This window comes from Pinus tabuliformis, chromosome 2_1, assembly GCF_031772625.1.
Source record: "Pinus tabuliformis cultivar Carrire ecotype Pingquan chromosome 2_1, CPIR1, whole genome shotgun sequence".
In the NCBI taxonomy this organism is placed as follows: Eukaryota; Viridiplantae; Streptophyta; class Pinopsida; order Pinales; family Pinaceae; genus Pinus; species Pinus tabuliformis.
This window is the reverse complement of record NC_142299.1, coordinates 823,090,560-823,116,466: the sequence shown is the minus strand read 5'-3', so window position 1 is coordinate 823,116,466 and position 25,907 is coordinate 823,090,560. Positions and strand designations below refer to the sequence as shown.

The 25,907-nt window shown below is 37.2% G+C and overlaps 2 pseudogenes; both read left to right on the top strand.

Moving 5' to 3' along the window:
- Nucleotides 1–13,907: 13,907 nt before the first annotated feature.
- On the top strand, nucleotides 13,908–15,936 carry LOC149203179 (putative E3 ubiquitin-protein ligase XBAT31; annotated as a pseudogene).
- Nucleotides 15,937–17,230: 1,294 nt separating this feature from the next.
- On the top strand, nucleotides 17,231–18,666 carry LOC149203178 (putative E3 ubiquitin-protein ligase XBAT31 pseudogene; annotated as a pseudogene).
- Nucleotides 18,667–25,907: the final 7,241 nt, after the last annotated feature.

Below are 25,907 nucleotides of genomic sequence, written 5' to 3'. Positions count from 1 at the left end.
TCCATGTTGAATATTTAATTTATTGGTGGTATGTTTGAGTAGCTAACATAGTAGTTTGTACGCTTGATCTCATCTTGCTAAAGGATTCCTTTAAGTTTCTAAGGAAGCCTCCCTTGTATTGGATTGTATCCTTCATTAAAATGTGGAAAGTGATTACTAAAGTGACAAAGATAAACTTCCATGTTACACTTGTATATGCCCTTGTGAAAGACTTTGCACTAAGGTGCTAGATTTTTCAATAACAATAAGGAAGAAGATGAATCTTATTTAAATAAGGAAACACCCACCCCACCAAGCATTTATGTTATGTATGTAGTTAGGTGAATAGTTATTAATTAAGTGATTGTTTCCTCGGGCAAGTAAGGAAATCTCATATATATATATATATATATATATATATATAACACCATCTTATTTAATTTGAGATATATTGATATAATACATTTCTCTAGTTCAATCATATTCTCTCACTTGTCTCTCATATTCTTGTTAGGTTAACATGGTATCAAATCAATTACTATTCTAAAGGGAAAAAACTTAAAAACACTATCATATATATAAAAAACCATCTGATGTAATTTGAGATACATTGAAATAATACATTTCTCTACTTCAATCATATTCTCTCGCTTGTTTCTCATATTCCTTTTATTTTAACATGTTATCAAAGCAATTGTTATTCTAACCTAGGGCAACCTTAAAGACACTATCAAGGGTTTGACATAGCCACTTGGAGAAGGAGACAGAATTGCACAGGAGAAATTCAATAAATTTGTGAATATACATTTGTACGGATGGTTGGAGAAATTCCTACGGTTTGACGAGGCACAACAGCTCAGGTTAAAAAAGAAAAAAAGAAATTTGAATGAAAATAATATAGTGAATGGAAACAATACTTAACAAGGGAGGTTGCATCGCAGCTAGTCCCTGCCTTTTACTGGGTGAGGCTTATGAAGGAAAGAACATATGACGTGCTTTACTTAACAGTCTAAATGCACATAAGAATAGGTTTTTAGCTAGGTTGAACGTCAAGTGCCTTAGCGAACACGCCGCCCACAAGTGTTGTACGGCTAGTATGACTCTGGATGTGCAACGCCAGGTTTCATTAGTGTTGATAGTCATCAAGGGTTAGTGGTAGTGTATAGTGAGTGGTCAACACACCCGGCAACGCGCCCAGCCAAACCAACGAAGCCATAATCCAAATCCACTAATGCAATGACAATCGTTGAAGTTCCTGTCAGTCAGTTAGTCAGCCAGAAAGAAAGCTAGAAAGAAAGCCAGCCATCCAGCCAGGGCTAAAAGGTCTAGGTCGTATGGTAAGTAACTACTATCAGGTGTAGGCAGTCAATAGTTGAATCTCAGATCATGCTTCAGACCAATCATTCTTGCAATATTTGTGGTGTTTATGAGCTAATTTCTCTCTTCTCCCAGAATTGCTTCAGTTAAAGGAAGCAACTGACCAAGCTAGGGCTCGATAGGGTCAACCTGGTACCCAACCCACCAACTGTTTTAATAAACCCTTTTCTATTTTCTTGTTGCATACCACTCTTCATCCTTCCTCACCGAAGTAAGGGCTGGAATCAGCCTTAAGTTCCTAGTATTGATATAGGTTGGGCACAAATTGATAAAAGTTAAACATTTGAATAGGATTGCCGAGTGTACTGGGTTTCCACTCTTCCGAAAGTTTTTAATAGAGATGCTCAACAACTCTATTCGGAGGAAGCAACAAGTATTGTTGAGATGTGGCGGGATAAACCAGGGTGGTGTATTGCGATCCATCAATAGTCAGTTTACAACTTTGCATGATGGCCACCATTGTAGATGAACAGCTTAGAAGATAGTACGAAGAACGTCCACTCAAAGCAATCTCTATGTTAAAGGGACAAAGTACAGAACGCATAAAATAGTCAGGAGGAATTTACAGAAGGACGAGAGGAATAGAAAGTAATGCAGGCGCACGCCCTTGTTAAGACAACCAATTAGAGATCTTACTGTACTTTCTTTGGGGAGAATACTGATATAAGAAAGTAGAAAACACTTAGTTTTGCCGAGTCTAAGAAAGGTTAGTAATATTTGAAAAGCACTGTCCTGAGAGAGTAGAAAACACTTAGTTTGCAGAGTCTAGGATAAAGTCGTACTATATTTAAAAAGCACTTGAGTTTAGCTCGGCCAAATTTAGGAAAAGCTAAAGAACCAAAGCATTCAATCTTCACTTCCAAGAAATTAGTTGTTACCAAAACAATAGAATTGGCCGCATACTTAAATTTGTCAGCTTTCTTTTTTAGGCTTCTCAAGCTAAATTTTAGCGGAAATTTTATTTGTCCGCCATGTCATGAAAGCCAAATGAAAAAGTAAATGAAATCTACACGCATTGTCTCTATCTTACTTTGTATTTGCTCGCAGAGTCCATACAAAGATCTGCCCAAAAATGGAGATTAAAGTTTTCAGATAGTTAGAAAAGCAAGAGAAATCCGTCTTAAACCAAATAAGAAACGTTAAAAAAAATTATTAAAAGCATTTTATTTTATTAAAGATTATTTATAATTTATATTTATTCCTATCATATATAAGATTTTTAGTTATCATTTAAACACAACCCGTTCTTTATTGACATTCTTTTTTAATATACTCTACAAAACTTTGCATAGTGGCAAATATATGTAAAGTATCAAAGATTTCATGTATGTCGAGGAGTGTGTTAATAAAGTTAAAAAAAACCAAGTAGGAGTTTGCATGCATTTGACGTGTCAGTAGCAATGCATGCATTTCCCACTAGGCCAGAGTAACCGCAATTACGTGTGATTGCGTTCGAATCCCTTGAGTCCACATTTCTGTAAGCAGGATAGGATCCAGAGGCATAGCAGTTGAATTAAGACCAAATGCTAGCGAGCACGAATCCTTTGTTTTTTAGTCACAAATCCCCCTTCTTTTGCGTTAATTGCGAATCCCTTCTTAAAAGCCTTCTTCCCTGCTTCCTCAACCTAGAAGAGAGCAAGAGCTGCAACAGAGGGTTCCAGAAGGGGAGGGCGGCAACCCTTGAAGAAAGAAAGCACGTTGATGTAACCGTTCTGAATCAAAGCGACCAGATCATCCATTGTCAGGTGAGAGCCATTGCTTATAATTAGAGTTGTTGGGTCTCGATTGTATATGGGGAGAATAGCTCAGTTCAGAGGGAATCGCTCTGGAATGACATTGTATCTCAGGCCTCTGTGGTGAGGGGAAATCCATTGATGATTACTGGGGATTTTCATGCTATCAGAAATCACAACGACAGAGTAAGTGGGTCGAGTGATTGAGAATGAGTCGGGTGAGAGGGAGGGTTGTTAGCAAGTTAGGCAATTATGGGCCAGTTGTGGATCAAGCAATAAAGAAAGGGTTGAAGGCGGGGCTGGTATTAGTGCTTTAGGGCATGGTTACAGGTAAGCGCACTTCATGCATGTGTATCGAAACACTACAATGGTATAATGAAGTTCTGGTTCCTCAGTTTTATATCCAGTTACTGTATATATCCATTATTTTAATAATATAAATTCCATTAACAAATTTTATTGTATATATCCATTACAACATGCATAGGACAGTATCAATTTGGGTTATGTACTGGTTGGTGTACAGCGGACTATTCCAATATTAACTCAAAGTAATTGACTGCCTTTTATTCATATTGATCGATTATGTAGCTGCGAAACTATAGGTAAGTAAATCTAAAAGAAAACTCATTTAAATGTTGTAGGAATTAAATGTAGATCCCAATTTTATTAAATATTAAAATTTAAAACTTCTTTCTTTCACAGCTGCTTACTGCTTCTACTAAGCCGTCTAGCGGATGAGATACGGGCTTGCTGAGAGGATATGAAAGGAGATAAAAGAATAATAATGTGGGAGATATACCTGAAGGTTTAGCGAAGGTAGGGCGGCAGCGGGTGGTATCTGTGGAGATTCTTATACTGTATCATTTGCCTTAAAGAGTTTCACTCATAGAAGTCAAGTTTCACTCATAGTAGCCCGTCTCGGACTGTCGATTGCCAGAGCTCAAGAAATGGCCGGAAGAGGCTCGCCCCTCTCTCGTCAAGGGCTTATGCAGGAACAATCATAAAAGAACAGGAGTACAACCATTATGCGCTGACTTCCACTTCCATACTAGAGGATACGGTTTCGACAAAGGCGGGGGCGTGGGATTTCATGAATAAGTAGAAAGATGCTCTGTCTCATCCACTCTGCGTAGATTGACTAAACGCAGAAAACCTGATTTCGTACCTGTAGTCTTTCTATCTCATTAGTAAGGGATTGGACATCTGGGAAATGGCAGTGTGACCACCATTATTTCCTGATCCGTTTTCATTTGCTTGGATAGACCCAAGCAACCCAAGCAAGACCTCAGGATGCAGCTCAACCCGTCCATAAGCAGCATCAGATTCCAATCACATTTGTACAAAGCATAAGTAGATAGAAGTCGTTTGGTGCCTGGAAAAGTTAAGCGTTGCGTTCGTCCAGTTCGGTGCCCGGCGTAAGTCCTAGCGAAGCGTCCCGGCTTCTGTAATAAAATGAATTACTCTGCTTCCTGTTATCTCTGGTTTATATCTTAGCAAATAGGCGGTGGCATAGTAAACAGGCGGTGGCATATCGACGAATGTATGACACATGTTTAGATGTAAACGAAGTGGTGGATGTAAACGAAGTGCAGGCAGGCATACATGCAGTGGCGGTGCAGTGGTAGATAATATAGTTACATGTACTGTTGCATATTCATAACATTTAATGCCTTAAACTAATATTAGAATTAGTTTACCTCCCTCAAAAATTCTCAAAAATGCGAAAGGAACATACTAATATATGATATGATTTTAGCCTCCCCGCCTCGGGAAGAGGCTAAATAAGATGATTAAACCGATTGCCTTATAAAACTACACGGTGATCCTTAAAGAGTTCGGATAAAGTTAGGTTATCCATGAAAATGACCAGCTAGAACTAATGCTATCTCACAATTTTTTATTGCTATAGTCCCTGGCCATTGCCAGATGGCAAGGACTAAAAAGATGATATATCTCCAGCTATTAAAAAAATAAGACAATTAAAAATACAATGGTTGATTAAAAAGAGAACAACAGCTAAAAAATCGTACAACATTAGAGAAGGCTTAAAAAATTTCATGAGAAGAATTTAGAATGCATATGACAAGGTCCTAATTTAGTTTTTAAAGTGGTAACCAAATTGAAAAGAATGGGGGCTCAAAGAAAAGTACGGCAGTTGATGATCATACAATGAGGACAATTCAATGGCTTGACTAAAGAATCGAATCCATACTGTGGGGGCAGACTTCATACAGTTTGAGGTAAATTAAAAACAATATTTTAATTAAAAAAGAGTCATAAATTTTCCGTTTATAAGGTGGGAGAATTTTTTTTGGATATATAAGCAATTTAAAAAAGGGCCAATATTAATAATTTTATAATGTTGGAGTCTTAGTAAAAAAATTTCCTACTTGGAAACAAAAAATGGAACCAATCTTCTCTTAGCATGACTTCTGGAAATTCGTTATGGTAACAACTCCAAAGCCAGAACCAATGACCGATGACTATAAGAAGAAAAACAAAAATGCATTAATTCTTACATTTTCCTTGAAAGATAGTATTGTTCCTCACATGAGTGGTATTACCACTGCCTTTTAGATTTGGAAAATATTGAAGAATTTATATGAAACTTCGAATTTTATTGCTACGAAAAAAAATTACTACTCTAAAGATAGTAGTATTAAATTTTGTTGCAAAGCATGTTCAAAAGTTATAAGAACTGGAAAATGAATTATCGACAATTGATTCAGATACTAAAGATAAATAATTCACTGCCATTATGTTTAATATCCTACTAAATGAGTATCAACATTTTGTAACTTCATTTTGTATCTCTTCTCAAAATGAAAATTCCACATTTGAAAAAGTTGTAAGCTTATTGTTTCAGGAAGAGCAGAGACTCAACAATAATGAACTTGTACCAGTTCAAGATTTTGTAGCAAGATATAGAGGAAGATGTCATGATAGAGGATGTAGAGGAGGAATATATAATTGATGTGAAAATAAAAATTAGAAATCAAATTCTTCAAATCATAGCGAGAATAGTCATATTAAAGAAGTGATATCTTAAACAAACAAAAAAATAAAACTAAGTGAACTAGAGATAGAGAAAGAAGTAGAGGGGTAAACATCAGATTCATTTTTTTTAAAATAGTATTTTTGTTCCTCACCAACCTGCACCTAATTATTATGGCTTATCAGATCGATACCTTTGCTTCTCAATGTATTTGGTATATTGATTCGAGAGCCACTAAGCATATGATCGATAAACAAGAAGCTTTTTCAAAACTTGCTCCTTGTGATAATGAAATTATTATTCTTGGTGATGAAAGCTCTCATGAAATACAGGGAAAAGTTGATGTACCCATGAGAGTTTCACAAGATAGTATTAAAACTATATAGGATGTCTTATGTGTACCTAGCTTAACAACAAATATGCTTTTCGTTAATAAAATCCCTGATAAAAACTATATTGTTGTGTTTGATAGAATGAAGTTTTTTATTAAAGATCATACAATAATATTGTTGCCAAAGGATTGCTCTCGAATTATATGTACAAATTTGATGGTGCTCCACAACACCAAAAATATTTTTTGACATGTTCCATCTCAAAAAATCAGTTATGGCATGAAAAATATGGTCATCTCAATTAAGTTTATTTAAAGTTGTTACATAAACTTGACTTGGTGAATGGTTATCTTAATGTCGAAGGAGACAAAAGTGTATGCAAAGCATGCCTAGCAAGAAAGAACCATAGCTTCAAATTTGATGACAATGAAAGTAGAGCAAATCAACTACTTCAATTAAATCATAATGATATTTGTAGTCCCATGACAACTCGATCTCTTAGAGGTGATAAATATTTTGTCCCATTCATTAATGATTTATCATGGAAAATATAAGTGTATTTTTTGAAGAACAAATCTAATGTTTTTGCCACTTTTAAACAATTCAAATCTATGGTTGAAATTTGAAGTTATCAATGTATTAAGATGTTTCAAAGTGATAAAGGAGGTGAATATGAATCAAACACTTTTCGTAATTTTTCCTATCATCGTGGTATTCAAAAACAAGTATTTATTGCTAAAACACTTCAGCAAAATGGGATAGCAAACAAAAAACAAATCTATCATGAAAATAACTAGACATATGTTGAAAGGGTGTTATCTTGGTAACTAATTTTGGGCTGAAGTAGTGCAAACAATGGTGTTCTTGTTAAATTGTGATTCAACAAAGGAAATTCATGGAGATATTCCCTATAAAAGTTGATCATGAAGGAAAACAAAAGTAATCAATCTCAAAAAAATTGTTTGTTTAGCATATGCACATATTTTTAGTTCATATAGACATATGTCGGAGTGTCAGAGTAGAAAATGCATCTTTATTGGATATAGTATTGAATCAAATGTATAAAAGTTATAGGATCTAGTAAACAAAAAAATTGCTATAAATAAAGATGTCATTTTCTATGAAAGACCTCCACATACATACATTTGAATGGAAAGGTGAAGCTTTGCAAGGCGATAATGATGAACATGAGCTCAAAACTCTTGTTACGTATAGAAGGTGTACATGAGGAGATGGCAAAGAAGCGAAGGAAAACAATATGCAGTTGGCAAAACAAGATGGTAGTCAATCCTTAAATGATGACAAGCAATCTCATAAAAGACCAAAATGGTTCTATAGGACTCTTCAAGGTATAAATCCAAATGAAATATAACAAGGATAGAGAAGAACAAGGTCACAATCACCACATCAAATAAATATTGCTTTTATGATCAAAGTTGTGCATTCTTATGATCCAATTTATTTTCATGAAGCAAATCAAAAACAAAAATGAAGAAGCACTATGCAAATTGAATATGATGCTTTGATAAAACAACACTTTAAAGTTAGTTGGATTACCTTCAACTAAGAAATTAATAAGCTATAAATGGTTGTATTGCACAAAATTCAAATCAGATGGTTCCATTGATAAATATAAAGCCAAGCTAGTTACAAAGGAATATGCACAAAAAATAAACTATTGATTATGCAGAAACGTTTGATGCTACTGCAAATTTAATAACAATCAAAATGTTGTTAGCTCCTGCAGCACAGTTTCGATGGCAGGTACACCAGATGCACATTAAAAGTGCATTCATAAATAGAGATTTACAATAAGTATATATGGAGCAGCCTAAAGAATTTGTAGTTGAACAAAAAGAAAACTTAGCATGTAAGTTGGTGACAGCATTGTATGGACTAAAATAAGCTCCTCTAGCATGGTATGAAAATATTAATAAGTATCTTAAATCAAGAAACTTCAAAAGAAGTGATTCTGACCCTAACTAATATATCAAAGAAAAAGGTAATGAAATTATAATTGTGGTTGCATATGTTGATGACTTGATAATTACAGGCAACAGTAATGATTTTTTATATGAATGAAAATATAACCTTTATAAATAATTTGATATAACTAACTTGAGATTGTTATGTTATTGTATAGGTATCGAAGTTTGGAAACAACTGCACATGACTTTTATTTAATGGACAAAGTATGCTTCAAAATTGATGAAAATTTTCAAAATGAAATATTGTAATCCAAGAAAAACTACATTGGAGGTAAATACAAAACCTTTAAAATATAATAAATATGAAGTAGTAAATGAATTGCTTTAACATCAACTTGTTGCAATATTAGTTTATTTTACCAAAACCAAACTAGACATAACTCTTGCAATTGAAATGTTATCAAGGTTTTAAATTTTCCTAGGAAAACACATTGAAATGTTGCAAAAAGAGTACTTAGATACATCACTTGTACTTTACAATTTGGTATTGTACTGGAAAAGAATGATAACTTCATGTTGAAAGGTTTTTCAAATGTAAATTGGACAAGAGATACAAATGATGGGATATCTACATGTAATGTTTTTTCCTTTAGTAGTGGAGTAATTTCATGGGAATAAAAAGCAAACTCCAAGAGCACTTTCAACAATAGAAGTAGTGTATAAATAGTTGTTGGAGAAAATTGTGAAGCAGTATGGTTACAAATAATTTTAAGTGATTTGAAGCTTTCACAAATGCTCCTACAATTTTACACGGTGACAACCAAAGTACCATCAAGATTACAAAGAACTTGATTTATCATTTGAAAACAAAACATGTTGAAATACATCATTATGTCAAGGAAAAAGTGCAGAACAAAAAAATAGAGTTGATTTGTTGCAAGTCCTAGGATCAAGTGGCAGATGTACTCACCAAGGCACTCAATGAAGAAAATATTGAAAATTTTCAAGAAACGCTAAGGGTTATGGAAAATTAAATCACCTTCAAGAGGGGGTGTTAAATATTGTAATGATGGTTTCATAATATTAATAATATAATAAATTTATAAATAATAAAGCATTTATGTTATATATGCAGTTAGGTGAATTGTTATTAATTATGTGATTGTTTCCTAATGAGCAAAACTAAATCTCCTAAATATATATGACAATATGTATGTAACTTAAGATACATTGAAATAATACATCTCTCGTTCATTCATATTCTCTCTCTTGTCTCTCATATTCTCTTTAGTTGAACAAAATAATCATTGGGACTAATGAGTGAATGGTTTAACTCTATTTAGGTCTCCTTCCAACCGCTAGCAATTTGAAAATTTGGAGAGTGAGGATCCACATTGGAGTTTTCTTTCCATTTGAATTATCATTTGCAAATCCCCTTCTTTAACAAGGCTTTTATAACTTTATGATGGCAATTTGTAATCCAAATTCCAAGGAAAAAATCTTCGGCAAGTTATTACTACATATCCCAATAGAGCCAACATAATGTGGAGTATGTTTCCTCTGTTGCCTTAAAAGGTTACTCTAGTGCTTGTTGGGCAAAGGATTTCCCTTTGAAGCCCCATCAAAATTTAGCTTTATGAAACCATTAGGTGGCAAGCTCCAAGTGTTTGGAATATTACAATTAGGTGTGCCAGTCGAAACTAAAGGAATGAGATTTGAAGAGGTGATATTTAAGGAAATCATAATTTCCTTCTCTTGGCAGTTGCAGAACCAATCTTGTGCAATCCACTTGGAGGCCATGATAGTATCTTAATGCCCCTAGTTATCCTTTCTCAAACATTTTTTTCTTGAGCTAGAATATTCTTTAATATCCTTATGCTTCATTCTTCCCAAATCTCCCATAAAATAAATTGAGGAAGTAGTTGCCATGCTCTATTAACAATAGGTCTAGCTGTCTAAAAACCTTTGCTACTTTGTCCCAAATCGAGTAGGCGAAGGGACATTCATTATAAAGGTGTTTTTTTATCCCCGAACTATAGAGACCTTATAAACCCTTTTGTTGCATCTTGTCCCATGAAAGGGTTTTCCTTTGCACAACTAACCAAAGAAAGAGGGAAATTTGTTGTCAAAGTTGCAGTCTCAGTACCTTATTCCAAATATCTTCATCTAGTCTAGAGGTCACCTCTATTGCAATGATGTATGCTTATTTCAAGCCATAGTTACCAATAGGTTTATGACCGTGTCGAATTTTACCTAGACCTTCTTGAAATTTATTTATTTTCTTTTGTTAATTTGGTCCGAAATCCTTCCCAATCTTACTCATTGATTCTTTGATCCCAATGTTCTTGATGAAGCCATTCTCCCCATCTTAAAAAATCAGTACAAGGCATCCAATAGTGTGTTACTTTTGTGAGACCTTGTGAAATTGTGCTTGCCTATAACGCTTGCAAGTGATTGAGATCTAGGAGTTTGAGTTGTTGATTTTATGAGTCTTCCCAAAAGAAGCTTGAATTGCCATCTTTGTTTTCCCAAAAATTGTGGTTCTACATAAGGTGACAATTCATCCATGCTACATTCCAGATATGCAAACCCTTTATATCTCCTTCCAATCTATAAGTTGTTTTTCTTCCATCCTAGTGGCATGCTTTCTTGTCCATAATCTACTACATTGTTCAAAAGGAGATTGAATCCATCTCCACTATATTTTGGCTACAAGAAGCTCATTAAGAATGGGCGGATCTCTCAAACCTAATCCACCCAATATTTTGGAGCGACATAAGTTATCCCATGAAACAAGAACCCCTCTTTTTTGGCACCTCTCTAAAGAAAGTTTCATTGTATGTTACAAATTTTCTTTAGAATAACTTGGAGAGTTGAAAGGGCATAAAGCATAAAAAGAGGTATATCTTGAAGGACTGTTTTGAGGGTAAGCCTACCAACAAGGTTGAGAGACCTAAAGGTCCAACTAGTCAACTTTTCTCAAATTTCAGAAAGAGGTCCTCCAAAACAAAATGTTTAAGGTTGTTTTCTGTTAAAGGGGCTCTTAAGTATTAGGACATAAGGGAACTCCTCTAAAAACCCAACAATCTAGAGAGATGAGTTTGGACCACATGCAGAGTATTGAAGAAGATTTGAGATTTGTCAAGGTTGATGGTAATATAAGAAGCAGACATGAAATCATCAAGGATTTTTTTTAAGGCTAAGGCTTCTTTTGCCGAGGGAGTGCCCATTAGAAGGGCATCATCAACAAATTGTTGATGCAAGAAAGTGAAATCATTACCATGTAACTTGAGCCCATTGATCTTATTGGCAGCTATAGCTAACTTTATCACACAATCAAAACCCTCAACCATAAGAAGAAATAAAATGGGGGAGAGTGGGTCAATTAATTTCAAATTTGGAAATAAACCCAAAAAAGGAGTTATCGTTAGGGAAGCCCAAGCTCTTTATTAAAAACTTAGTTTGTAAGAGATTAGTGTTAGCAAATTATTTTTTTAATTTTAATGTAAAGGGCATCGATTAAAATAGTTGAAAAATCACCCAAAACATCAACCGAGTCAAAATACCCATTGCAATTGTTGATTGCGACAAATATAAATATATATATAAATAAAAATAATAATAATAATTAATAATTAGTAAAGAAATACATCCTAATGAAAAGTCACATCTCAACTAAAGGACATAACTTGTGATGAAAGGGCACTTTGCCTAAGTATTTATAATGGGATCCTCGTACTACTATCATATATTTTTCATAAATTATTCAATATATTATTATTTTATCCTAAATAAATTTCTTTATATTCCAAATATTTTGGATATTTAAATAGTTAACCAAATTAGTTGTCATGACTGGTATGGTGTCAGAGCAAAGTATCTGATTTTTCGCCAGCATAACTTTAACCCTCAACCAAAAAAACATAAAATAAAAGAAGACAAATCGAAAAATGCAGAATTTTGGTCACATAAATTTCAGGTTTCTCTGACCATGGCCCTTGTTTCTCTGATCATGGCCCTGTACACTTCGAAATTCTATTGAAAAAAAAAAGATATATTGTTTCACTCCAGATTCAAAGAAACTAAACATCCCAAAAAATGGGAAAGACAAGAAAATCAGAGATTTATAACAAATTTTTGAGACTTTTGGCTACCATTTGATACAAATTACACTTCAAGAAAGTAAGAATATGAGTAACACATTACAAAAAAACATAATCTTTAAGGGGGAGAAGAGAGGTTCAACTGGAAACTTGTCCTCTGAAAATGGAATTTATTTTACTTGTTGGTTGACAAAAATTAAAATTTAATACAATTAATTTTAATATACCAAACAAATTTGCCTATAGAAATCGCTGTCACAGCAGTAAAGAGATCGTTGCAACAGGAGTAAAGAGGAGCCACCACAGGAAACCGCCGTCACAAAAATGTGTCGTACTTCTTCTTCCCATACTCCCCTCGTCGTCCACCATACCATCATCGTTGTTGTACATTCGGTTGTTGCTACCCGACCATATCCTGTCGACGCCACTGAATCACAATTCATAACCATGTTACCTTCTCAGCCATAATTCATACTGCTGTGCTATGTTGAACAGCCGCCATTTGAAATTACCAATTGATGACATAAATTTGAGATATTGAACCTTATAAACACAATGGTATATTTAAAATTTTGATAATTCAAAATTCTATAATTCCAAATCAAAATTTTAAAAATGGCAAACTGTAAGTAAAGAAAAAGATTTTATTAAATAATATCTACCTCATAAGTAACAAGTTTTAGTGAAATTGAAGTAAAAAGAAGGGTATTATTAAATAATACCTAAATCATGAAGTAACCAACCAGTTTTAAGTGAAATGTTATGGAATTTTAAAATATTAAATTTAAGTGAAATATTATGTAATTTTGATGGAAGCAAAATGGAGTTTAATAACGAGGGAAAAAGACGATCTCTTATAAACTTTAAAAAAATGTGTTTCAATATATTTGACTCAAACAGATATTTGCAAAAAAAGATATTGATCTTACTTTGTATAATAATTATATTATTATTGAATGTGTTAACCTACTTCGTATAATAATTACGACATAAAGTGTTTCTTTAATCAACTCTTCTTGTTTTATGTGTTTTATTATGATTTGTCTGATCTAATGTAGGATGATTAAAATGTTTACCACAGTTATTAAAAAATCTCGTTTGATCTGATGTAGGATGATTAAAATGTTTACCACAGTTAATAAAAAATCTCGTTGTTATTGAAAAAATAACAATCGAAACTTAATCTTTTTATTTTGTTTATTGCGCCCTAAGAGGCTTTAGTGTGCAGGAAATGTCTCATTCGACAGCTCCACCATGGTATTCCATGGACCGAGATTCTACACCTTCACCATGGTATTCCATGGACCGAGATTCTACAAGCAAGGCGAAACTTTTCTCAGGATTGTCTGGTAAGTTATTTGAGACTCCCGAGTTAGATTTTCCAGGATTCAAATGTGTGAGAGGTGTTGATAAGGGGCTTAGGGCATTAGGATTCAGCGGGCAAGATTTCGTAATAAATGGGTCAGGCTCTGCACTGCAGTGTCTCCAATGAACATGCCTTCTTCGTTGTCGTCCAGCAAGGGGATTTGCAAAGGGTGGACGCTGCTCTCTTGAAAGGAAATTCTGACAACTTTGTATTTTTTTGTTTGTGACTGAATAGGAAAGGTTCACACTGCCTCAAGATTTAAACAAGCCCACCCTTGTTTGTATGTTTTTTCCCTTACAGACGACCAGGGAGCATGCCTCTGCACCTTGCTGCTCGAGGAGGCTACTTGGATTCTGTGTGAGAATTGTTGCATCCTGATGCCCTGAGTCGCAACAAATAGACTCCTCTCATGATGGTCGCCATGTATGGGAAGGTTTCCTGCATTGAGAGGCTTCTGCAAGCTGGTGCAAATATACTATTGTTTGACTCGTTGCATCGGAGAACTTGCTTGCACTATGTTGCAAACTATGGGCACACTAATTGCTTGGAAGCCATTCTCTCAGTTGCCTAGTCTACTCCCATTGCAGAATCTTGGGGATTTGCCCAGTTTGTAAACACAATAGATGGGGTTGGAGCCACTTCATTACACTTTGCGGCCCGAATGAAACATGCAGGGGTTGTTCAGTTGTTGTTGAGAAATAGGTTTTTAGTTTGCGCAACCACTGGAGTTCATGAGTAAGAGATAGAGACACCTAGTTTTCTAATTAGTTTGTTTGTATCATCGAAACCATAGTTGTCACATCTGAAATATTGCTCTTCATTTTAATAACATGTGTGCCTCTTTCGTGAAAATTGAGTTTTTTTCTTGAAAATTTGTGTCAAATGGATCTTTCTTCACTGAACAGCATGTGCTCTATCATAACTTGAAAGGAAATTATGTCAACTTTGTATTTTTGTTGTTTGTGACTGAATAGGCAAGGTGCCTTCCGCCTCAAGATTTAATCAAACCCACCCTTCTTTGTATGTTTTTCCCTTACAGGCGACCAGGGAGCACACCTCTGCACCTTGTTGCTCGAGGAGGCTGCTTGGATTTTGTGCAAGAATTGTTGGCTTGGGGTGCTGATCGCATTCAGCGAGATGTGTCTGGGTGAGAACTCCCTTAACTCTCTTTGAGAGCATAACTTCATTCCTCCTGTTTACTCAAACTTTATTATATGTTTAGTTTGTTACAAATAGGACTACTGTAATAGGAGATAAAAAGAGAGAATTTACCAAGATATTTTCATAGACTACTGATTAATGTGTTTTACTTGGCAGACGCATCCCATATGCGGTAGCCCTTAAGTACAAACACTTTTCCTGTGCAACCTTACTAAATCCCAGTTCTGCAGAACCATTGGTTTGGCCTACACTGTGGAAATTCATAAGTCAACTCAATCCAGAGGCTAAGCTCTTGTTGGAAAAAGGCCCTTATGGAGGCCAATCAAGCAAGGGAGAAAAACATTATGTTTGGAGTTGCCTCTTCAATGTCTTCTTCCACTAATCAAGAAGATAACATTGAAGATAATATTTATGATGTGCGTTCTTGCTTCTAATCTCAAATGTCTATTGATTGGTTGGAACTTGGTAGAATTAAGACACATATCAGACTAAGAAGTTGTATTGGTTATCTGTTTTCTTCAAATGTCAAGTGACTATCATTGCAACTGATTGGTTGTCTTTGTTTGTGCCAATATGCAGGCCAGTGAATCTGAGGTTTGTTACATTTGCTTTGATCAATTGTGTACCATTGAAGTTTAGGACTGTGGGCATCAAATGTGTGCCCTCTGCACTCTAGCACTATGTTGTCACAATAAACCTAATCCTACCACAGCATATTCTCCTCCTCCATCTTTCCCTTTCTGTCGCAGTAGCATAGCACAACTAGTGGTTGTCCCTCCCAAAGAGAGCTGCACTGACAATGATTCTTCAAAGACCAACAAGCCAAGACAATCTAAGAGTTTCAGTGAGGGGAGCAACAGTTTCAAAGGAATCTCAGCCAAGGGATATTTTGGGAAGATAAGTGGAAAACGGTTTGGAAAATTGTGGACAGCAGTGATTGGATGGAACAGAAACCTTGATTTGTGATGCCAAATATACCAATTGAAATTTCAACCTATGATATGGCATTACTAGCCAGTCCTTGCACTCCCATACTTATAGATATTGCTGCCAAGATGAAGATCCAACTCCCACTTTTGTCCTTTGCAGCAACAGATCTAACTCTGACATCATATGAATACCCTTATTTTATCTATATGACCCACAGTAATGTTTCTCAGATGGAAGCAATACTGCACATGATCTCTAACAAAACTACTCCAAAACTATACACATCACTCTTCTCAGTCAACCTTTGAGTGTTAAAATACCTATTAAACAAAACCGAAAGAAAATCTAAGCTAAGAATGGCAAGAAAAATGAAAAAGTCAGATTCTACAACAAATACAATTCCTTCACCATCACTATTATTGTAAAGAGGGTACAAGTTATGTGTGTGATATACTCTGGATCAAGGTATCCTGCAGTTCCTTTCACTATAGTGGTAACATGAGAAGGCTCCCCATCCTCCTCATCAATCCATACCTTTGAAAGACCAAAGTCACCAAGGTTTCCTTTTAAATTGTTGTCTAGAAGAATGTTCATTGTTTTCACATCCCTATGAATAATCTTTGGGGTACAATCTACATGCATGTATTCCAATCCTTTGAATAAAAATGGAGATATTGTTATGCATTAATTCCCTTTAAGAGATAAAAGTAGAAATCTACATAAGAAATTGCATGAAAAATATGTCGTTTTCCTTTTGAAGCATAGAGTAGACATCTACCGGCGTTTAAATTTTTATAAAGTACATCACAGAAAAGAGGACATGAAAAAACTACCCTGTGTTGCATCTAAAGCTATTTTTACTCTCGTTTTCCAATTTAGTTCTGAAGCTGCGTTAGGACCTGGGAAATGAAACAGAGCCAAAGCTCCCTTTAATTATTTGATCCTCATTGAATTCTCCACAGTAATTAATTTTGTGGCACGATTTCTTGGTGAAAATTTACCTAAATTCGTTCTACATAGGAGTTGGTATTTTGCATCATGTGCGTGCTAATTTTTGATTTTCTGTTTTTAACTAGTTAGTATTTTCACTGGTTACATTGTTTATAGAGGTTTGCAGTTTGACAAAAGAATAATGGAATTTGTAGTATAGTAGCTCATGAGACCTTTGAACTTAAAATAATCCATACTACTTTGGATTTCTTTCCAGTCGTAAGTGGATGTCAAACTATTTGCACATGGAACTTGGCAGATAGATAGTATCATTTTTTATGCATGTTTAGAAACCTGTTGTAGTTGGGTATTTGTTCTTTCAATGGATCTGTCTTTTGCTGATGCAGCAGAGATGGGATTCACTGATTGATTAATTGATTACACGGTTGGTTTCAAGAGTCTCGAGTTAGATTTTTCAGGATTCAAATGCCTGAGAGGTGTTGATAAGGGGCTCAAGGCATTGGGGATTCAGCGGGAAAGATTTGGTAATAAATGGGTCAGGCTCTGAGCTGCAGTGTCTCCAATGAACATGCCTTCTTCTCTGTCATCCAGCAAGGGGATTTGCAAAGGGTGGAGGCTGCTCTTGAGCGAGAGCCCCATTTGATCTCAGAGACCACAGTCTATGAAAAGATGTCTCCATTGCATATTATTGCTGCAAATGGCCAGATTGATGTCCTGTCATATCTGTTGGACCGGAATTTGCATCTTGATGCCCTGAGTCACAACAAACAGACTCCTCTGATGATGGCCGCCATGTATGGGAAGGTTTCCTGCATTGAGAGGCTTCTGCAAGCTGGTGCAAATATATTGTTGTTTGACTCGTTGCATTGGAGAACTTGCTTGCACTATGCTGCAAACTATGGGCACACTAATTGCTTGGAAGCCATTCTCTCAGCTGCCCAGTCTACTCCTATTGCAAACTCTTGGGGATTTTTGGTTTGTAAACATGAGAGATGGGGTTGGAGCCACTTCATTACACCTTGCGGCCTGAATGAAACATGTAGGGGTTGTTCAGTTGTTGTTGAGAAATGGGGCTTTAGTTTGCACAACCACTGGAGCTCATGGATGACCAGGGATCACGCCTCTACACCTTGCTGCTTAAGGAGGCTACTTGGATTCTGTGCGAGAATTGTTGGCTTGGGGTTTTGACTGCATTCAGTGAGATGCGTCTGGACGCATCCCATATGCGGTAGCCCTTAAGTACAAACACTCTGCTTATGCAGCCTTACTAAATCTTAGTTCTGCAGAACCATTGGTTTGGCCTACACCGTGGAAATTCATAATCAACTCAATCCAGAGGCTAAGATCTTGTTAGAAAAGGCCCTTATGGAGGCCAATCGAGCCAGGGAGAAAAGCATTATGTTTGGAGCTGCCTCTTCAGTGTCTTCTTCCACTGATCAAGAAGACGACATTGAAGATAATATTTCTGATGCTAGTGAATCTGAGGTTTGTTGCATTTGCTTTGATCAATTGTGTACCATTGAAGTTCAGGGCTGTGGGCATCAAATGTGTGCCCTTTGCACTCTAACACTATGTTGTCACAATAAACCTAATCCTACCACATCATATTCTCCTCCTCCAGCTTTCCCTTTCTGTCACAGTAGCATAGCACAACTAGTGGTTGTCCCTCCCAAAGACAATCTAAGAGTTTCAGTGAGGGGAGCAGCAGTTTCAAAGGAATCTCAGCCAAGGGATCTTTTGGGAAGATAAGTGGAAAAGGGTGTGGAAAAATTGCAGACAACAGTGATTGGACAGAATAGAAACCTTGATTTGTGATGCCAAATATACCAGTTGAAATTTCAACCTATGTTATGGCATTACTAGCCAGTCCTTGCACTCCCATCCTTATAGATATTGTTGCCAGGATGTGTTAAATTGGCAACTAGGACCAAACTCCATGTGGGTCATCTTATTCATGGCTAATAATATTTTTATTAGATTCCTCTCGTTGAGAGGTGTAGGATTGATCTAAAAATCATTCGATTCCGATAAGTATTTATGGAGATATGAATTTATTTTGATTATGGAATAATTATCAAGCCGACCTACAACTCATGTAGGCTCAGAAGCCCAACAGTCGCATCTATTCAATCATCAACAGTTGTGTATAAATACAGGAGGTCTTTTCCTCATTTGGACTCACTCACATCTCATCACATCTCTCTCTCTCTCCTACGCAGAAAAGAGGCTCTTCTCCTACTGCGTAGAAAGGGACTCTTCTCTCACACATGTGGAAGGAAGGTGCAGAATTTAGGGCTGCAACTGCAGAACCAAAGTTTGACCAGCATTGACCATCAGTCTGCTTCTCAGAAGTGTGTTGTAGGTGAATCTAGATCTCCTCTGAAGGCCGCATTTTTTGGTGAAGGAATCAAGCTGATCTGACGGTCAGTTTGCAAAATATTGTTTGCCCTAGTTTGGTTGATCTAGGGTTTGCTGTTGCTGATGTAAATCAGATTTATGTACTATTTCTCTCTGCTAAATTAATGAAGATAAAGGAATATTTGATCAAAGGGTTTCCCCACATTGGGGTTTGTCCCTGGCTAGCCGCCACATCTTGTGTCTCTTGTCTTGGCTTGTTTTCTGTCGATCGTTTAATGTTCTATCTACACTTTACTTTATGTACATGTGATTGGTAATCTGTGGATAATAATAAGAAAGATAAGTAAACTACTATAAGCATAGAACATACCATAATTTAACATGGTATCAGAGCTGAGGTGAAGACAAAGCCCGAGCAAAAACAAGAGCAATCACCTAAGAGAAGATTGGCATGGCTATCCTAAAAGAACTATGGGGTCCTCAACACTCTTCCCTGCTGAGGACAAGCTCCATGAGAAAGCTGACTATCACGGATGGAAGATGTCTATCGATCTAACTTTAGAAGATCAAGGAGTGTTGGACATATGAGAGGCAATATTGTTGAGCCTCCATCAAATGCACTCATTGTTGCCAGGAGCAAATGGAAATCCAAAGAAGTCAAAACAAAGAAGATCATCCAGGACTCTATCGACAAGCATTTGGTGGCCTACATCTCCGATCTAAACACCTCCAAGGAAATCTACGATAGACTGGTGAGTTTATTTAAAGTTAATGATGCAAATCAAGTTTTGTTTCTTAGAAATAAGCTGAAGAAAATTAAGAAGGGCAAATATGAGAGCATGCAAGCATACTTCTTAAGAATCACCGAGATCAAGAATGATCTCCTATCTATTGGAGAAATTATCACTGATAGGGAAATGGCACTCTCAACCCTTGGAGGATTACCATCTGAATGGTACGTGTTCAGGACTACTCTTCTCAACAATAACGTAATTCCTGGTTTCGAGGAATTAATGGCAAGATGCATTCAAGAAGAAACAAGGATAGAAGAGCAAGAAATGCCCATGCCTAAAGGTCCTCCTGTTGCCTTTTCTTCTCATGCTAAGAAAAGAAATAATTCTGGGACTAAATCAAAAAGAAAGGCTATACCTAAGGGTGAAGAAAAGGACAATGTTACATTTGCGATAACGCAGGTCACTATGCAAGGGAATGCCCTGATAGAAGGAACTCTCACCGGGACGACAATCAAAATCCCTCTCATGGCAATCAAAGGAATGGAAAATCTAATAGCAGAGGTAAAAGGAGTGTTGGAAATCAAGGAAGAGGACAACCATTCAAGAAGGCTAGAAATTCCAAGTATGAATCTAGCACTGTTGACAATAAACAGGATGAATATTATCTACCAGCTGCTCTATCTACCTCTGCTCCTCCAGACTCGCTGGGAAATTGGCTTATTGATAGTGGTGCTTCAAGGCACTTCACTGGTTACAAGAAGTTCTCCATAATCTGATAGAGAAAGAAACTAACCTGGAAATTGTCCTTGGAGATAATATGAAATATCCCATGAAAGGTGTAGGCAATGTCTCTCTCAAATTGAATCAAGGAAATACGATCCACTTACAGGATGTATTATATGTACCTGACCTCAAAAAGAACTTGGTGTCCATCTCGGCAACGAAAGACAAAGGCTACAAGATGACCTTCAGCGATGGCAAGGTACGTGTATGGAAAAACAATGTTAAAGATGGCTTTACTCTTGGGTTTCGAGTTGATTCATTATATCAGGTCGGTGGAAGTCCGCTAGGTGTCATATCTTGTGACACATCTCTTCAGTCCAAACTTTGGCATTGGAGGTTTTCCCACCTTCATTATAAAGCTCTATCCGATGTAAGACAAATGGCGACAGGGATGCTCGAATTTCGACTAGAGAAAGAAGGTGTATGTCCGGGATGTGCCGAAGGAAAGCTCAAAAGGGGACCATTCCCCTCAAGCCAAAGCAAGACCTCCGACATATTACAGTTGGTTCACTTAGACATATCTGAGGCTGGCATTAAGAGGGAGACTACTACACTATATACTCCTGAACAGAATGGTGTGGCGGAAAGGAAGAACCGTACAATCGTGGAAGTTGTCCGTGCCATGCTCCATGATCAAAGACTTCCGAAGTTTCTATGGGCCGAAGTTGCAAGCACCACCGTATATGTACAAAACCGATGCCCTCATCAAGCATTTGGTTCCAAGACTCCTGAAGAACTGTTCACTGGTAAGAAACCTGACGTATCTCATTTTAGAATTTTTGAAAGCCTTGTATATTTTCATGTGCCGAAAGATAAAAGGAATAAATTGGGTGCATCTGGAAAGAAAGGAATCTTCGTGGGTTATGGTTAAAATACTAAGGGCTATAGAATCTATGTAGTCAGTCAAAGGGAAGTCGTGATTAGTCATGATGTCACCTTTGACGAAGATATGGCTCTCGGCAAGGTGAACAATTTTCCTACTTTAAGGAGCTCTCAAGAAGTTAACACCAGGGAACCAAAAGAAAAAGATGATGTAACAATGCCCGATGTGGATGAACCCATGGATCCTATTGATCCACCTGAGCCTTCCTCTTCTAGGAAGAGGCCCTCTTAGCTTAGGGGGCTAGTCGATGATGCTGAAGGACACACTGCACCCCGAGGAACCTTCCATGAAAGTAAGAAACCTAACAGGTATCAAGGATACCTGACCATCATGAGCACGGTCATACAAAATGAGTCTTCATCATTCTCAGATGTCGTCAAGCATCAAGTATGGAAGGATGATATGACCGAAGAATATGAGTCTATTATGAAGAATGATGTCTGGGAAGTAGTTCCCAGACCCCAGGACAAGATAGTTGTCACTTCTAAATGGCTTTACAAGATAAAGCATGCAGCAGATGGAAGTACGAAAAAGTATAAGGCTCATTTTGTTGCTCGTGGCTTCTCCCAAAAGGAAGGTATAGACTATTACGAGATATTTGCACCTGTTGCCAGATATACCACCATCCGCTCGATCATAGCCCTTGCGGCTTCATAAGGATGGAACCTACATCAGATGGATGTCAAGACCGCGTTCTTTCATGGTTCGATAAAAGAAGAGGTATACGTGGAGCAACCCGAAGGATTTGAGATTTATGATTGAAAATCTCATGTATGTAGGTTGAAGAAGGCTCTCTATGGGCTGAAGCAAGCACCCTAAGCATGGTATGAGAGGATCGATAGCTACTTGATGAAGCTGGGATTCACTAGGAGTGAGGATGATCCTAACCTTTACTTTAAGGTTGAAGATGATGAACCTCTCATACTAGTACTGTATGTGGATGACCTCTTTCTAACAGGTGTAGACCCTCTCATTCACAAATGTAAGAGGGAGTTGGATTCTAAATTTGAAATGAAAGACCAAGGACTGATGCACTATTTCTGAGGACTTGAAGTCTGGCAGAAGCCAAGGGAAATTTTCCTATCTCAAGGAAACTATGTGGTGAAGATATTGGAAAGATTCGGTATGGTGGACTGCAAGCCTGTTACTACTCCGATGGAGCTTGAATTTAAGAAGTTATGCGGTAGCGCTGCTAGACCTGTTTTACGAAATGCCACCAAATATCGTCAACTCGTCGAAACATTAATGTTCTTAGTGAACTCCTGTCCAGATATATGCTTCGCAGTCAACACATTGAGTCAACATATGGTTGAACCTCACCACATACATTGGATTGGTGCCAAGAATCTGTCGAGATATCTTCATGGCACAATTACTTATGGGTTAAGATACATTGTTGGAGATGTGAGACTACTTGGATACACTGATGTTGATTGGGCAGGCAGTGTGGTGGATCATAAGAGAACTTCCGGGTGTTGTTTCTCCTTGAGATCTGCTTCGATATCCTGGATGAGCAGGAAGCAGAAGTCGGTGGCTTTGAGCACCGCCGAGGCAGAGTATATTGCTACTAGCATGGCTGCCTGTGAGGTAATCTGGTTACAAAAGCTCTTCAGTGAGCTGTTTGGATTTACATTGGATACCACCGTGATCCTGTGTGATAACCAGAGTGGGATTCGTTTATCATAGAATCCCATATTTCATGATCGCTCCAAGCATATCGATATCAAGTACCACTATATTCAAGATATGGTGCAACGGGGAGCTATAAGGCTCCAACATATTGGTACAAATGAAAAGGTCGTCGATATTTTGAAAAAGCCCCTAAGAAAGGTCAAATTTTTTACTTTCTGAGAACGACTTGGTGTCATTCAGAAACCCTCTGATGAGGGTCCTATATGATGTATGGAGCTCTTGGAGCTACGGGGGGCGCGGGGTACTTCTTGGAGCAACATATGACCACAGGCTGACTCACCATCCCCTGGTGGTGTACGTGTACAAGGTAAAAGAATCAAAACTTTCCCTGTGACACCCCATGGTGACTATGTAACAGGATGATCAGTTCTCCTATGAGGTCTGGATGATGTGTTCTCCATGACGATTGTGTAGGAGGATGATTAGTTCTCCTGTGAGGTTTGGATGATGTGTTCTCCATGAAAATTATGTAGCAGGATGATTAGTTCTCCTGTGAGGTATGGATGATGTGTTCTCCATGAAAATTGTGTAACATGATGATTAGTTCTCCTGTGAGGACAGGATTGATTAGTTCTCCTGTCGAGGCATCCTACCCATGCAGTCTGGGACTCATGGCAAGTACCTCTCATCTGATCAATGAGTAGGGAAATGAGGATAGGGACCATAGTAGTATCGATGGACGCATCGTTGTATCTACTGTACTCCCTATGCTAGGATGACCTTCATTGATCTGGGATCAATGATACTGGTCTGGGACCAGTGGTAGGAGTTGTACCTACTATGACGTTGACTTCAGTTTGGTTGAGACTGGTCTGGGACCAATGGTACACACTCTGAGACTGACTTTGAGTCAGTGGAGGATGATACTAATCTGGGACCAGTGGTAGGAGTTATACCCACTATGACGCTGACTTCGGGTTGATTGAGACTGGTATGGGACTAGTGGTACACACTCTGAGACTAACTTTGGGTCAGTATGATACATCCTCGATCATTTCTTCCTCTTCATAATTCGCACAAAGCAGAGCAGAGCAGAACAGAGCAGAGCAGAGCAGATCAGAACAAAGCAGAACAAAACAAAGCAAAGCAGGCAGGATAGAGCAGAGCAGAGCAGGGATCAAGCTATATAGGGCAGTGCATTTGATGGATGAATAGTAGCAACCGACAGACAGATTACAGATGGAGTTCTCCCTAGTTGAGAGGGAGTGTTAAAATTGGCAACTAGGACCAAAATCCATGTGGGTCATCTTATTCATGGCTGATAATATTTTTATTAGATTCCTCTCGTCAAGAGGTGTAGGATTGATCTAAAGATCATCCGATTCCGATAAATATTTATGAAGTTATGAATTTATTTTGATTATGGAATAATTATCATGTTGGCCTACAACTCATGTAGGCTCAGAATCCCAACAGTCGCATCTATTCAATCATCAAAAGTTGTGTATAAATACAGGAGGTCTTTTCCTCATTTGGACTCACTCACATCTCATCACATCTCTCTCTCTCTCCTGCACAGAAATGAGGCTCTTCTCCTACTGCACAGAAAGGGACTCTTCTCTCACACGTGTGGAAGGAAGGTGCAGAATTGAGGGCTGCAACTGCAAAACCAAAGTTTGACCAGCGTTGACCATCAATCTGCCTCTCAAAACTGCGATGTAGGTGAATCTGGATCTCCTCTGAAGGCCGCATTTTTTGGTGAAGGAATCAAGCCGATCCAATGGTCAGTTTGCAAGATATTGTTTGCCCTAGTTTGGTTGATCTAGGGTTTGTTGTTGCTGATGTAAATCATATTTATGTACTATTTCTGTCTACTTAATTATTGAAGATAAAGGAAGATTTGATCAACGGGTTTCCCCACATTGGGGTTTGTCCCTGGCTAGTCGCCACATCTTGTGCCTCTTGTCTTGGCTTGTTTTTTGTCGATCGTTTAATGTTCTATCTACACTTTACTTTATGTACATGTGATTGCTAATATGTGGATAATAATAAGAAAGATAAATAAACTACTATAAGCATAGAACATACCATAATTTAACAGGATGAAACATAAATCTTTCCAAAATGGATTTCGAAGCCTATAATGCTACGTTTATTCATTCAAGAATCAAATCTTGTTTGATTGCAAATGGAGCAAATGGTCAGAGTTTGTCGCATGAGCCAAGTAAGTTTTGGTTCTATAGCTTGAGGGCTGCTTGATGTATGAAAGGGTTGTTTAGTAGTTGTTACCAAGGTAGATGAATTGAATCTAAGGGAAGTTGTTTAGGATCCAGAGTTCAAACAAGAAATATGCAGGCAATATTTCAATGATGACCCTGATTTGTCTGGTACTAGATTTGCCTCCAGCATTTTCATATAGTAAATTTTTGTACAATCAAAAACATAAACAACATTGGAGATTTCTTGATTCCCACCACCAATGCCATATCCTCTAGCTATATGCATGGCCTCGTCCACAGTTTCCATTCTTCTTACGGCGTTTCCTTTGCAACATCAGGTGCAATTGCTAGTTATATTACTATTTAATGTGCTAACCAGTGATTCCTAAGTCAAATATGACTGAAAAAATAGGCTCCTCTAATGAAAAACAATATGGTAT